Raw genomic sequence first — 13,302 nt, forward strand, 5'->3', positions numbered from 1 at the left:
ATTCTGTATAATGGGAATCTTGATGTGCTGAGTGTTCAAGTGCTTCAGGTAACATGCATCAAATCACACAAGAAACAGATAGAGACAGGGGATCTTGTATAATGATTATCCCCTCTGAGCGGGTAAATGGAATCGCCATTTATTTATAAACAATTTTGTCATGATTATCAAAATTGTATTCTGATTAAGCAAGTGTATTTGTTTCAAATACACAGGATGTGTTTTCAAAGCTGTCTTGATAGTGTCTAAATGCCAATCACACCCCCAGCTGTGAATGGCATTTTCCCAGAGAATCTGGCAGTGACACCTAGGTGCGAAATGACCATCCCTGTGTGAATATAAATACAATTACAACTTGATCAGACCTTCAAAGAGACGCACAAGACTTCCCCCCCCTTTTTAGAATGTATAAATATAGTCAGATGCCTAGCTTGTCGCAGAACAACATATTTGAATGTATACCATGCACTGTACAAAGTTTGTTCTCCCTGCCTATGGCTAAAACCATAGGCTTGTATATTAAATACATCTTTAATAATGTGGTTCAGCAGTCAACATGTTATTGGAATCCCCTAAATTCTCTGGGTTCCCTATCAATTGGTCCTTCGAATGCCGGAAAAGAAACTCTACAGAAATCGCAAAGAAATGGAGCAGCACAAGCTGGGAATTCACTTCTGCTGGTAAAGGTAAGCTAATTTTTTGCTTACTGTGACTTCCCTTTGTGCTGTGCCTATTTCTGTAAGTCGGTGTCATGTAGAAGTACTCTTTCCAAGAACCTTGACTGTTGAATTTTGTTATGTTTCTTTTTACTTTCCATACTATCTGTACTTATTACTGTCCTTGCAAGTGTGTGTTCTGTGTGAATGACTTGCCCTATTTCAGGTGCAATGTGTGCTTAGCTAGGATTTTTGCATTTCCTGCGTCTGGGTGACCAGCCAGGTCAAGAATTGGGTCTTCGGACTCAAGGGATCATTCATAGGCTGTGGCTGATAAGGTACTATGTGTGGTGAGGTCCTGGTTTATTGCTGAGGGTGACGGCCTGCTTAAAAAACAGCGCTGCTTGAAACCGTAGTACCAGTTTTGAATGAAATTCTATTTTTCGTTTCGCGTCTGCGTAGTTCTCCATAAAACTACACCATGAGCAGATGCACTATCTCTCCTATTCTGCACAGTGCCTATAAGCTGATGTGGAAGACTTTAGGAAGCAGAACTATCAGATTCTATACTCTAGAATTTTCTCCTATTGACATGTTTTTGTTACGGTACTGCCCCATTTGTTGGAATATGTGATGCTGTGCGTCCTGCATGAGTGGCTTGTCTAAAGGAGTGCTTGTTACATTTGTGAACTGTTTTAATCTGTCTGTGTGACCCTATTCAGTTGTGTGCCTATCATATGTGCTGCCATGTATCTTGCATATAAGTGGACTGTTTCCTTTTTTTAGAAAGGAGTGTGTTACATCTTCCTTCTTTTTTTTTTAGCAACTTCTGTGACTAACACCCCCCCTCAGTTGTGTGCCTGTCCGTCTGTGTGACTGATTAGTACAGTGTATAGTCTGGTACATATCCTTGGCCAGGATTGGAGGCCAGACATACAGTTCCTGCTATTATTAAGTAAAATTGTGTCTGTGTGACCATTGGATTTAATAATAGATGAATTCTTGAGGAAGTCTCACCACCGTGTGAGATGGGGAATTGTACCACCGAGTACACCTCAGATTGGGGTCTGTGTGATCCCACAGCTTCTCCTGGATTGCCAAAGATTCACCTTGGGAACAGGAGTGGCTGAGTCCCTCAAGGAATGGAACAAAAGCACACAGGGGTGTTGTACCACTAAGAGGCTATAAAAAAAAAAAAAAAAGAGAGAGGAAATGAAAGAAACTTATTGTCCTGCATAATATTTTTGTCTACAGGGTAAGTGTGAGAGTTATGTTTGTTGTATATATGTGTATGAGATCCATGGATTGTTATGTCATGTTAGTTGTATTAACATGCCCAAAGTTCTGTATCAGCAAAACAGTTGATTCAAACCACAACTTTACCTACATGGAGTTTGCGTGTTCTCCCTGTGCCTGCATGGGTTTCCTCCGGGTACTCCAGTCTCTTCCCATACTCCGGGGAAATGCTGGTAGGTTAATTGTATACTGTCTAAATTGTCCCTAGTGTATGTATGAATGTGAGTTAGGGACCTTAGGATTGTAAGCTCCTTGAGGTTAGGGACTGATGAATATGAAATAATAGTAACACAGTATGAATATGGATGGCATGATGATTTGTTTTGATGTTTGTGATGTATGTTTTAAAGTGACGGGACATTGCCACAAGGGCAATTCCAGGTAACAAGTCACTGAAACATTTAGAAGCAAGAAAAATATTTTGTCAGTAAAGTGTAAAAATGTATTAAAATTATAGAGACTAAAATTTTTATTTCTAACTTAAAATCGTGAACAATTTGATCTATATAATTTGGGTAAATATTGACTTAAAATTGTAAAACCATGTGCACTGTGTAGTTATTTTGCACTGTGGTAAATTTAATATGAAAAAAACAAACGTAAAAATATCATATTTGCTTATTCTAAAAGAAAAGGTAATCTATATATTGTGAGCTAAAAATCTTTAATTTAAATGCTTGCTGGGTGGCTAATAATGTGATCATTGAAGCCACACCCAATACATTTAAAAAAAATAAAAAAAATTGATAAAAATAATTAAAGTAAAATGTTAAAAAGAATAATGGCGTAAAGAAAGCCTTTTACTGATCATTAAAGTTTAAAAACAAGGGAGGTGATTGGGCTGGTCTATTACAAACAACCCAGGGTGCGAATGAGACATGTGATATGTTCTTTCAAAGGATGAGTGAGCAAGTTGCTGCATGTTGTCAGAATGCAAATGAGGAAGTGATTGATGGTATCCTTAGAAGTGCTTTGATGAGTGGGTTTAATAAAAAAGTGAGTGACAGAATAAAGATGATAAGACCAGAATGGAGGACAATGGGGTCCTTTTCTATAATGGATTTGGCTAGAAACATAGAACGAGATATAGAGGATAAAGAGAAAGCCAGACCACAGAGAGTAATGTATGTAGGTCCTAATGGTAAATTTGTACCTGAAAATAGTGGTCATAAAAAAAATACAAAACATTTTAAATCACGAAAACATGATCCCTCTAATGTGACGTGTGTAAGATGTCGGAAAAGGGACCATTATGCCAGACATTGCAAGATACTGACAGGAAAAATAATTAATGGAATTGGACTGGGAGGAGTTCCATGCCCACTTCAAGAAACCAAACCTGTTAAACTGAAATTAGGAAACCAAACAGAGATCATTACTAGTCTCTTAGTGTCCTCATCTACTCCTGAGAATCTTCTAGGGGCGGATGTGTTGTCACAAATACAGGCCTGCATTCAGTATACACCTGATGGAATTAAAGTAACAACCCCCCTATCTGATGAGGTGTTAAATCAAGCTTCTGCTGCCATACTACTAGCTAAATGTGTAGATACAGCTGACATTCCTGACTTGAGTCAAGTACCTGAAACTCTATGGGCAATTGACAGGTATGATGTTGGATTGTTGAATGTGACACCTGTACATGTCAAACTTAAGGAAGGAGCTCACCTTCCACGTAAGCCCCAGTATCCCCTGAATCCATCACAGATAGAAGGGATACAATTACAACTTGACCGATATCTGGAAAAGGATGTAGTTGCCAAATGTACTTCACCTGCAAATACTCCTCTATTTCCAGTTTAAAAAAAAAAAAAAAAAAAGGGTGAACCAGGACAACCAACTGTATATCGGTTGGTACATGATTTGTTATTGATTTGGCTAATGCATATTTTTCTGTTCCTATTACCATAGAGTGTCAGCATTATTTTGCATTTAATATGGCCGGGCAGCAGTATACCTCTAAACCCAGGAGATTGGGTGGTGGCAAAGAAACATATACGAAAAAGGGCTTGAACCCAGATACGAGGGCCCATTTCAGGTACAACTAGTGACACACACAGCAGTGAAACTCCAATCCTGGATACACGCTAGCCATTGAAAAAAAGGTCAAAGAACCTGCAGAATGAAGGAGGTATTACTCTCATGTTTTTTTTTTACACTACTAATCTTTGCTTTACATGTTGATCAAAATCATTATTTCTCCTTACTTAATGTAACTGCCTTTATGCTAAACAAGACCAACTGTTGAATTTGTGGGGCACAGCTAGAGCATGGTAAGCAAGGCTATCCACTGACTACAACTCCGTGTTACTGGGATAATGAGACTAGTGAGTTTAACATTAGTATTAGAGATGTATGTAAAGCCAATTTTTCTATTGAACAGAATAGATTAACACTTCAATATCCAGGTAAAGGGAAATACTGCTATAGGAGAACAGACGAGAGTACATTTGTACCGGGGAGTAATACTACCATCACAATTAGAGGTAAACAAAAAACAATCGTAATTCCTGATAAAAATACTACTGTGTATCAACTAGGGCATAGCAAATGTCAATATAAATTGAAGAATTGTGCTAACACACCATCTAACTGCCAGTGTGTGAAGATCAATCAAGAAGAAATAAATTACACTGTTAATTGGACTTGTATGAATGAGCCCATGGAGGCATGAATGGAAAATGGTAATGTCAAAGTAAACGTATATGATCGTCTTCAATGTCTGAATATAAGTGATAATCAGACTCAGAAAGATATTGTATTCCAGGCCCATTTAATGCTAAAATACTATGAGTGCACCATACTCCCCTTAAACTTCTTCTTTATATGTGGAAATAATGCTTACCGATTTATCCCTAAATACTTTAAGGCACCTGTTATTTAGGATATGTGCCTCCACAAGTAAGCTATTTTAAGCACCTCCCAACAGGAAGCTCCCAAAGGCACTATAGAAAACATAGAGAAGTACCTGTCAGCAATCATCTCCTTAAAGGGACTGATGGAGACTGGGAAGACGGATATGTACCAGACCATTTTGATATTAGTAAAGGTGATAGATTAGCAGCTATAATACTTCCCATGTATGGCCCAGCCAGAGCTATACAAATCAAATGATAAGGAGACTGGCACGAATAATGAAAAAAAAAAAAAAATGGTGAATGAAACGACGGAAACTGTTATCCTGCTAAATGAAGAACAAAAACAGCCTCGAATAGTGGCCCTACAAAATAGAATGGCCCTCGATTACTTGTTAGCTGAACAAGGAGGAGTATGTGCATTAATTAATGACACTTGCTGTACGTATATACCTGACTATAACTGATCACATCAATAAGGTAAAAGAAGCTGTGGCAGCCTTAAGGAGAAGGCCTAAATCCATGCTTGATGGTATTTCTGATAGTATCAAGGGCTGGTTTAACAATCTTTTTGGTAATCTCGGTAAATGGCTTTCTGATATTCTGTATTCTATTGGAACTGTCCTCCTCTATGTCATGGGTTTCTTCCTGGCAATATATGTTTCCTATTATTGTCTTAAAATATGTATTACTAAACTCCTTAGATGTGCTACTAAACCAGATTCTAATCCAAGGTTGGTGCCTTCCTCCTCATATCAGCACCTCCAGGATCCACATATGGGTAAGCCATACATGCCTTTAATAGTTACCAAAAGTGAATGTGATGTGGAATCACCACACGGGAACAGCGTAACGGAAACCGCTACACTGTCAATGGTCAGAGGCCCAAGTGTTCAACACAATTAGTGTGAAATATAATATTGCCTAAAGGTTAAATACCTCCCAATAATGTTTATTTACATGTTTGTGTGTATTAATGGTAATCTTTGTTTCCATAGACTGTTTTTGAAGAAGTTTTCCAATATGCTCAGTATGGTGATGTATAACTGTCGACAAAGAGGAACTTATAAAAAAAAAAAAAAAAAAATCAGTTTTTGTTTTTTTTGTGCTGCTCATTTTTTTTTTAACCATGGCGAATAAAAGTTTTTTTTATAGTAATGGTATACCATACATAAAATCCACGTGGTAACATTTAGTTTGATGTCAAACAATTTTTTTGGGGTATTAGAAAAAGTGCACTGGTAAAATATCTAAGAAAGAAAATGTTAAATATCTCTAATGTTTGTTTTATTTTTAGGAGGAAAATATAATGTGTTTTGTTACTAAAATGTTGATGCTTATTCCTCAGATTAGTTCTATGTCCTGAGTTGATTTATTTAAGGTCTTCAGAACAGGAGACCACAGCCTTCAAAGACAATTCAACAATGGAAGTATTGTTCTAAAGTGTTTTTTTTATTTTTCATATGTAAACATTTATGGGTTTCACTCCCCCCACTAGCTAAATATTGGTGCAGCCATCTGAGTCTATACTGCCCAGTTTCTTGTTCCTATTTACAGTATGAAGTGTTAAATCTTTTTTTGTTGTGTTATGATCTGACGTATATGAGTTTTGAAATGTTAAGAGTTTCAATGCCCTAGATCACAGGTGTCAAACAAGGCCCACGGGCTGAATCCGGCCCTCCAGGCCATTTCATGTGGCCCTCGCACCTCTCCTGCAGCTGCAGGAGAACTCCAGCCCTCCTCTGGTCCTCCTTCAGACCCTGTACTTTCTGCTTTCAAGCAATGCATGCAGCTTCTTCCCAGCAGTAGCATAAGGAAAAGGGTTGCACTGTGATGTTAGGGAGAGTAGGGGACTCAACTTCTTATGGTGGGGTGGCTCTTGACATCTAATGTAAGGGGAGGGGATGTGTTGGACATCTAATCGTACAGATACAACCGGCCCTTTTGAGGACAATCATAATGCTGATGGGGCCCACGATGAAATTGAGTTTGGCACCCCTGGCCTAGATAATTAAGCATCTCCTGTCTTAGACTACGTTTCCACTATAGTGACCCCCAAAGTCACGTAATTCAGAGACTCTGGAGTGTGACTTTGATTCATCTCCACAGTCTCTAGATCAGAGTCGCATCAAGGTAGCGCAAGAACCTTTTCAAAGTTTCTGCAACTTTAAGTCGCAATAGTGGGAACTGAGCCTTATATAGTTTTTGTATATTATTTTTATGATGAAAAGTTTTTATTAAGATTGAATTGAATAATTGCTGCTCTAGTTTAAACAACTATGATGACAAAAAAAAAAAAAAAAAGTAATGAATGTATTATTACTACATGTATGTCAGTATTACTACATTGAGTGTTAACATTACTTGGGTATTATTAAGATTTTGAATCAGACCTGTCACAGATCTTCTGCTTTTCTATAGATCTGTCCCCTCTATTCTCAAAGATCAGTAGGTATGCTGGCATTACATAGTGAGTGAGGTTGAGAAATCCATTAAGTCCAACCTATGTGTGTGACGTATTACTATTGGCATTTAGTTCCAATGCTTTAACTTATAAGGTCTGCGGTTGAGATTAGACCTCCTGTTAATTGAGTTAGCTACTTGCCCAGCCAGTACTGCCTTTTCAAGCTGAAGCAGATTGCCTTAGCCTTTGAATAATAATGTCCCAAGCAAGTCTGCCTTTGTGTCTCCAAGTCTATTTTAAGCTAGTTTCCTGTTCGGTGACACCATGCAACTTCACTTATAGATTCCTGTGTGACTGTTTGCATGGCTACTCATTTCTAGCCGTCTTATGTGTCTTTGTGTATCTGTCCCCAATGTCTGTGTGTGTGTCCAGGCACAAACCTGGGTGAGTAAGAGGGCCGCAACCGGGGAACTATTTGCAGCACAACCCATCTCTACCATTAAGAGCTCTGGAGAAGACAAGGCAGTTCCTTAGACTCTGCGCCTCGGCCCTTTCAAGGGCCCTCACCATTCTTGCATGTGCGGACATGCTGTGTTCTCTCCAGATAGTACATTAGGTATCCTTCCTGCCTTAGAACCCATGTATATCAACTGTATCTTGTGAAACTGACTTCCTGTGAACCCTGAACCCCAGTACTGCACTATACCCCTGTCATTCTTGTAAATCCTGTATTCTGTGCTCTCTTGTCTACGTTCCTGTAGGATCACTGATCCAAGATGTATATGATAGCAGCCCCCCCTCTGAGAAGCCTATTGTTCATGATAAATGTTTAATTGAATTCAGGATAGTCTAGATTAAATGACAGTTGAATAATATTTTATACTGAATGATAATGGCTTACGTTTTTCTTTTTTTCTAGATCGTATTTGCCTCTAGAACATAAATTTACTTCAGCAGTAAAAAACTCAACGGCTTTATGGGCATTTTTGTTAATGATCAAATGTTGGACTAACAATCTGAGTGACGCCATCTTCATAAATTTCCTCCCTGATTTTGTGGCTTTTTGACATCAGCCACAAACAGCATTGATGGAAAAGAGTGCTTTCAAAAGCTTTGTAAATGTCTGAAGAACTTTGATACTTATCATGTCAGCTGTCTAAGAAGAAAATCAAAAACGCAAAAAGATCTGCACACCTACCGGAAGTTTCTTGTCATGTGGACTGCGATAGTCCTGAAGAAAAGAAGATTATGTATGAACATTGTATGCGTTCTTAACCACTTTCAGACCGGACCATTTTGCTGGTAAATGACCAGAGGTCTTTTTACACTTTGGCACTGCGCTGCTTTAACTGGTAATTGCGCGGTCATGCAATGTTGTACCCAAACAAAATTTGCGTCCTTTTCTTCCCACAAATAGAGCTTTCTTTTGATGGTATTTGATTGCCTCTGCGATTTTTATTTTTTGCGATATAAACGTAAAAAGACCGCAAATTTTGAAAAAAAATGATATTTTCTACTTTTTGTTATTAGAAAAATCCAATAAACTCAATTTTAGTCATACATTTAGGCCAAAATGTATTCAGCCACATGTCTTTGGTAAAAAAAAAGTCAATAATTGTATATTTATTGGTTTGCGCAAAAGTTGTCACATCTACAAACTAAGGTACGTTTTCTGGAATTTACGCAGCTTTTAGTTTACGACTGCCTATCTCATTTCTTGAGGTGCTAAAATGGCAGGGCAGTACAAAACCCCCCCAAATGACCCCATTTTGGAAAGTAGACCCCCTAAGGAAATTGATAAGAGGCATGTTGAGCCCATTGAATATTTTATTTTTTTGCCTCAAGCGATTGAATAATGACAAAAAAAAAAATTTTTTTTTTTTTTTACACAAAGTTGTCACTAAATGATATATTGCTCACACATGCTATGGGCGTATGTGAAATGACACCCCAAAATAAATTCTGCTGCTTCTCCTGAGTACGGGGATACCACATATGTGGGACTTTTTGGGAGCCTAGCCGCGTACGGGGCCCCGAAAACCAAGCACCGCCTTCAGGCTTTCTAAGGGCGTAAATTTTTGAGTTCACTTCTCACTACCTATTACAGTTTTGAAGGCCATAAAATGCCAAGATGGCACAAAACCCCCACAAATGACCCCATTTTAGAAAGTAGACACCCCAAGCTATTTGCTGAGAGGCATGTTGAGTTCATGGAATATTTTATATTTTGCCACAAGTTGCGGGAAAATTACAAACTTTTTTTTTTTTTTTTTTTTTTTAACAAAGTTGTCACTAAATGATATATTGCTCATGCATGCCATGGGCATATGTGAAATGACACCCCAAAATAAATTCTGCTGCTTCTCCTGAGTACGGGGATACCACATATGTGGGACTTTTTGGGAGCCTAGCCGCGTACGGGGCCCCGAAAACCAAGCACCGCCTTCAGGCTTTCTAAGGGCGTAATTTTTTGATTTCACTCCTCACTACCTATTACAGTTTTGAAGGCCATAAAATGCCAAGATGGCACAAAACCCCCACAAATGACCCCATTTTAGAAAGTAGACACCCCAAGCTATTTGCTGAGAGGCATGTTGAGTCCATGGAATATTTTATATTTTGCCACAAGTTGCGGGAAAATTACAAACTTTTTTTTTTTTTTTTTTTTTTCACAAAGTTGTCACTAAATGATATATTGCTCACGCATGCCATGGGCATATGTGAAATGACACCCCAAAATAAATTCTGCTGCTTCTCCTGAGTATGGGGATACCACATATGTGGGACTTTTTGGGAGCCTAGCCGCGTACGGGGCCCCGAAAACCAAGCACCGCCTTCAGGCTTTCTAAGGGCGTTACAGTTTTGAAGGCCATAAAATGCCAAGATGGCACAAACCCCCCCCAAATGACCCCATTTTGGAAAGTAGACACCCCTAAATTTAGGGGTACACTAGTGAGACTAGGTAATAAATGGCGGGTGCCCTGAAACTATAAAAAAATAACTAACCAACCAGCGTCACCTGTAACAGTTATATGGTGATCACTGGTGAAAGGGTTAACTAGGGGGCAATTAGGGGGCTTTATGCGGTAGTATATGGGGGTCCCTGGCGCTATAAAAAGCTGCAGCGAACCTAAATACCTACCTGCCTAACTAGCGTCACCTGTGACACTAATACGGCGATCAGAAAAACGATCGCTTATTAGGCTGGGTTCACACTGGAGCGATGCGGGAACGCCACGAATGCGCGGCGGGTTCCCGCATTGCATGCCTCCCGGCGGCAGTTCACACTGCCCTATGCGAACTGCTGGGAGTGTCAGTGAAATGTTACTGACACCCCCAGATCAGTTCGCATATCGCAGTGCGATCTGAAAACTCGGATCGCATGGTGTGAACACCCATGCGATCCGATTCTGCTGCGGGCCAAAAAAAGGGTCCCGTGCGAATTTGCGGCGGGTGCGGCGGGTGCGGCGAATGGCTGAACTCGAATCGCACAGAGATCGGATGTGATTTGCACTGCAGTGCGGTGCGAATCACATCCGTTCTCATAAACCGCTGCAATGTGAACCCAGCCTTAGTGACACTGGCGACGGGGGGTGATCACGGGGTTAAACCTTTATTGGGGGGGTTAGGGGGGTACCTTAGAACTAAAGGGGGCTAACCCTAACTGCCCTAACAGTTATTAGTCACAAATGACACCCGCCGGGTGATCAGGGGGTTAAACCTTTATTAGGTAATAAATGGCGGGTGCCCTGAAACTATAAAAAAATAACTAACCAACCAGCGTCACCTGTAACAGTTATATGGTGATCACTGGTGAAAGGGTTAACTAGGGGGCAATCAGGGGGCTTTATGCGGTAGTATATGGGGGTCCCTGGCGCTATAAAAAGCTGCGGCGAACCTAAATACCTACCTGCCTAACTAGCGTCACCTGTGACACTAATACGGCGATCAGAAAAATGATCGCTTATTAGGCTGGGTTCACACTGGAGCGATGCGGAAACGCCGCGAATCCGCGGCGGGTTCCCGCATCGCATGCCTCCCGGCGGCAGTTCACACTGCCCTATGCGAACTGCTGGGAGTGTCAGTGAAATGTTACTGACACCCCCAGATCAGTTCGCATATCGCAGTGCGATCTGCAAACTCGGATCGCATGGTGTGAACACCCATGCGATCCGATTCTGCTGCGGGCCAAAAAAAGGGTCCCGTGCGAATTTGCGGCGGGTGCGGCGGGTGTGGCGGGTGCGGCGAATGGCTGAACTCGAATCGCACAGAGATCGGATGTGATTTGCACTGCAGTGCGGTGCGAATCACATTCGTTCTCATAAACCGCTGCAATGTGAACCCAGCCTTAGTGACACTGGCGACGGGGGGTGATCACGGGGTTAAACCTTTATTGGGGGGGTTAGGGGGGTACATTAGAACTAAAGGGGGCTAACTCTAACTGCCCTAACAGTTATTACAGTCACAAATGACACCAATGCAAAAAAAAAAAAAAAAAATGACATTGGTGTCACTGTGACTGGGGGGCAGGGGTAATTGGGGGGGTGATCGGGGGGTAAAGGGGGGGTGTGAGTGTGCCTGGCATGTTCTACTGTGTGTGTGAGTGTTGGTGCAACTTACTGATCCGCTCTCCTCCGTGTCGGAACGAAAAATACCGACACGGAGGAGAGAATACATCACTTCCTCTCCTGTGTTTACATTACAGGAGAGGAAGTGATGTCACCGGGGATTTCTATTCGTCGGGAGCGATCGCGAGGGGGTGGCCATGAATGAATGTCCGTCCCCTCGTCCGGGATCGCTCCCGTACGAATACCGACCGCCGCAGGCACCGGGCGGGGGCCCGATCGGGCCCCCGACCCGCGGGAGGCAAGGGACGTACATGTATGTCCTTATGCCTGCCCGTGCCATTGTACCGACGTACATCGGCGTGCGGCGGTCGGCAACTGGTTAAGGTGTTGCAGTGGAGTCTTATAGACTAGCTGTCAAAGTTACAGCGGAGGAATCAACAAAAGACTTGGCGTTCTTCATAGATTGTTAGATCAACGTGTAATTTTTTATTTTAGTCATTTTTTGTATTTTTACATTTTTGTTTAGCCTTCAAAAAGCAAAATGAGGTTTTTCTGCAGAAGTAAATTGCGTACATAAATTAGGAGAAATATGAACTAGAAAAATATATATTTCAACTAAGATTAGGCAGTTAGAGAGATGTTGGAGCGATTGATAGGAATTGTAGTTGTATCTGCTTTTATTTAAAATGCCATTTGTGTTAGGTTTTATATGTTTTATGAGACTTCGTTTTTTACATCTTCCCCATTATCTTGACAATTAATATTCACATCTACTTAGGCCCTACACAGCTTTAACTGTCACCAAAAGAATCTCTACACTGAATAGTCAAGAACCCAACTGTCCACAACCACTATGTGAATTGTTTGGTTTAGTGCTGTTATCTTATGTTTTGTTAGTTATGTGGTCAATTTTTAATTTGACCAAAAGATGGGATTGAGCGGGTAAATGGAATCGCCATTTATTTATAAACAATTTTGTCATGATTATCAAAATTGTATTCTGATTAAGCAAGTGTATTTGTTTCAAATACACAGAATGTGTTTTCAAAGCTGTCTTGATAGTGTCTAAATGCCAATCACACCCCCAGCTGTGAATGGCATTTTCCCAGAGAATCTGGAAGTGACACCTAGGTGCGAAATGACCATCCCTGTGTGAATATAAATACAATTACAACTTGATCAGACTTTCAAAGAGACGCACAAGACTTCCCCCCCCCCTTTTTAGAATGTATAAATATAGTCAGATGCCTAGCTTGTCCCAGAACAACATATTTGAATGTATACCATGCACTGTACAAAGTTTGTTCTCCCTGCCTATGGCTAAAACCATAGGCTTGTATATTAAATACATCTTTAATAATGTGGTTCAGCAGTCAACATGTTATTGGAATCCCCTAAATTCTCTGGGTTCCCTATCACCTCCAAGCACCTAAAAATGTCAGCAGTATAAGACATAGATACAGGTGTGTATGATATGTGATGATTATCCCTTAGGTGCCTAAATATGTCAGTTAGCAGTACAA

The sequence above is a fragment of the Lithobates pipiens genome, unplaced genomic scaffold, assembly GCF_037356315.1.
Source record: "Lithobates pipiens isolate NorthernLeopardFrog02 unplaced genomic scaffold, aLitPip1_a1.2 Scaffold_16, whole genome shotgun sequence".
NCBI lineage: Eukaryota > Metazoa > Chordata > Amphibia > Anura > Ranidae > Lithobates > Lithobates pipiens.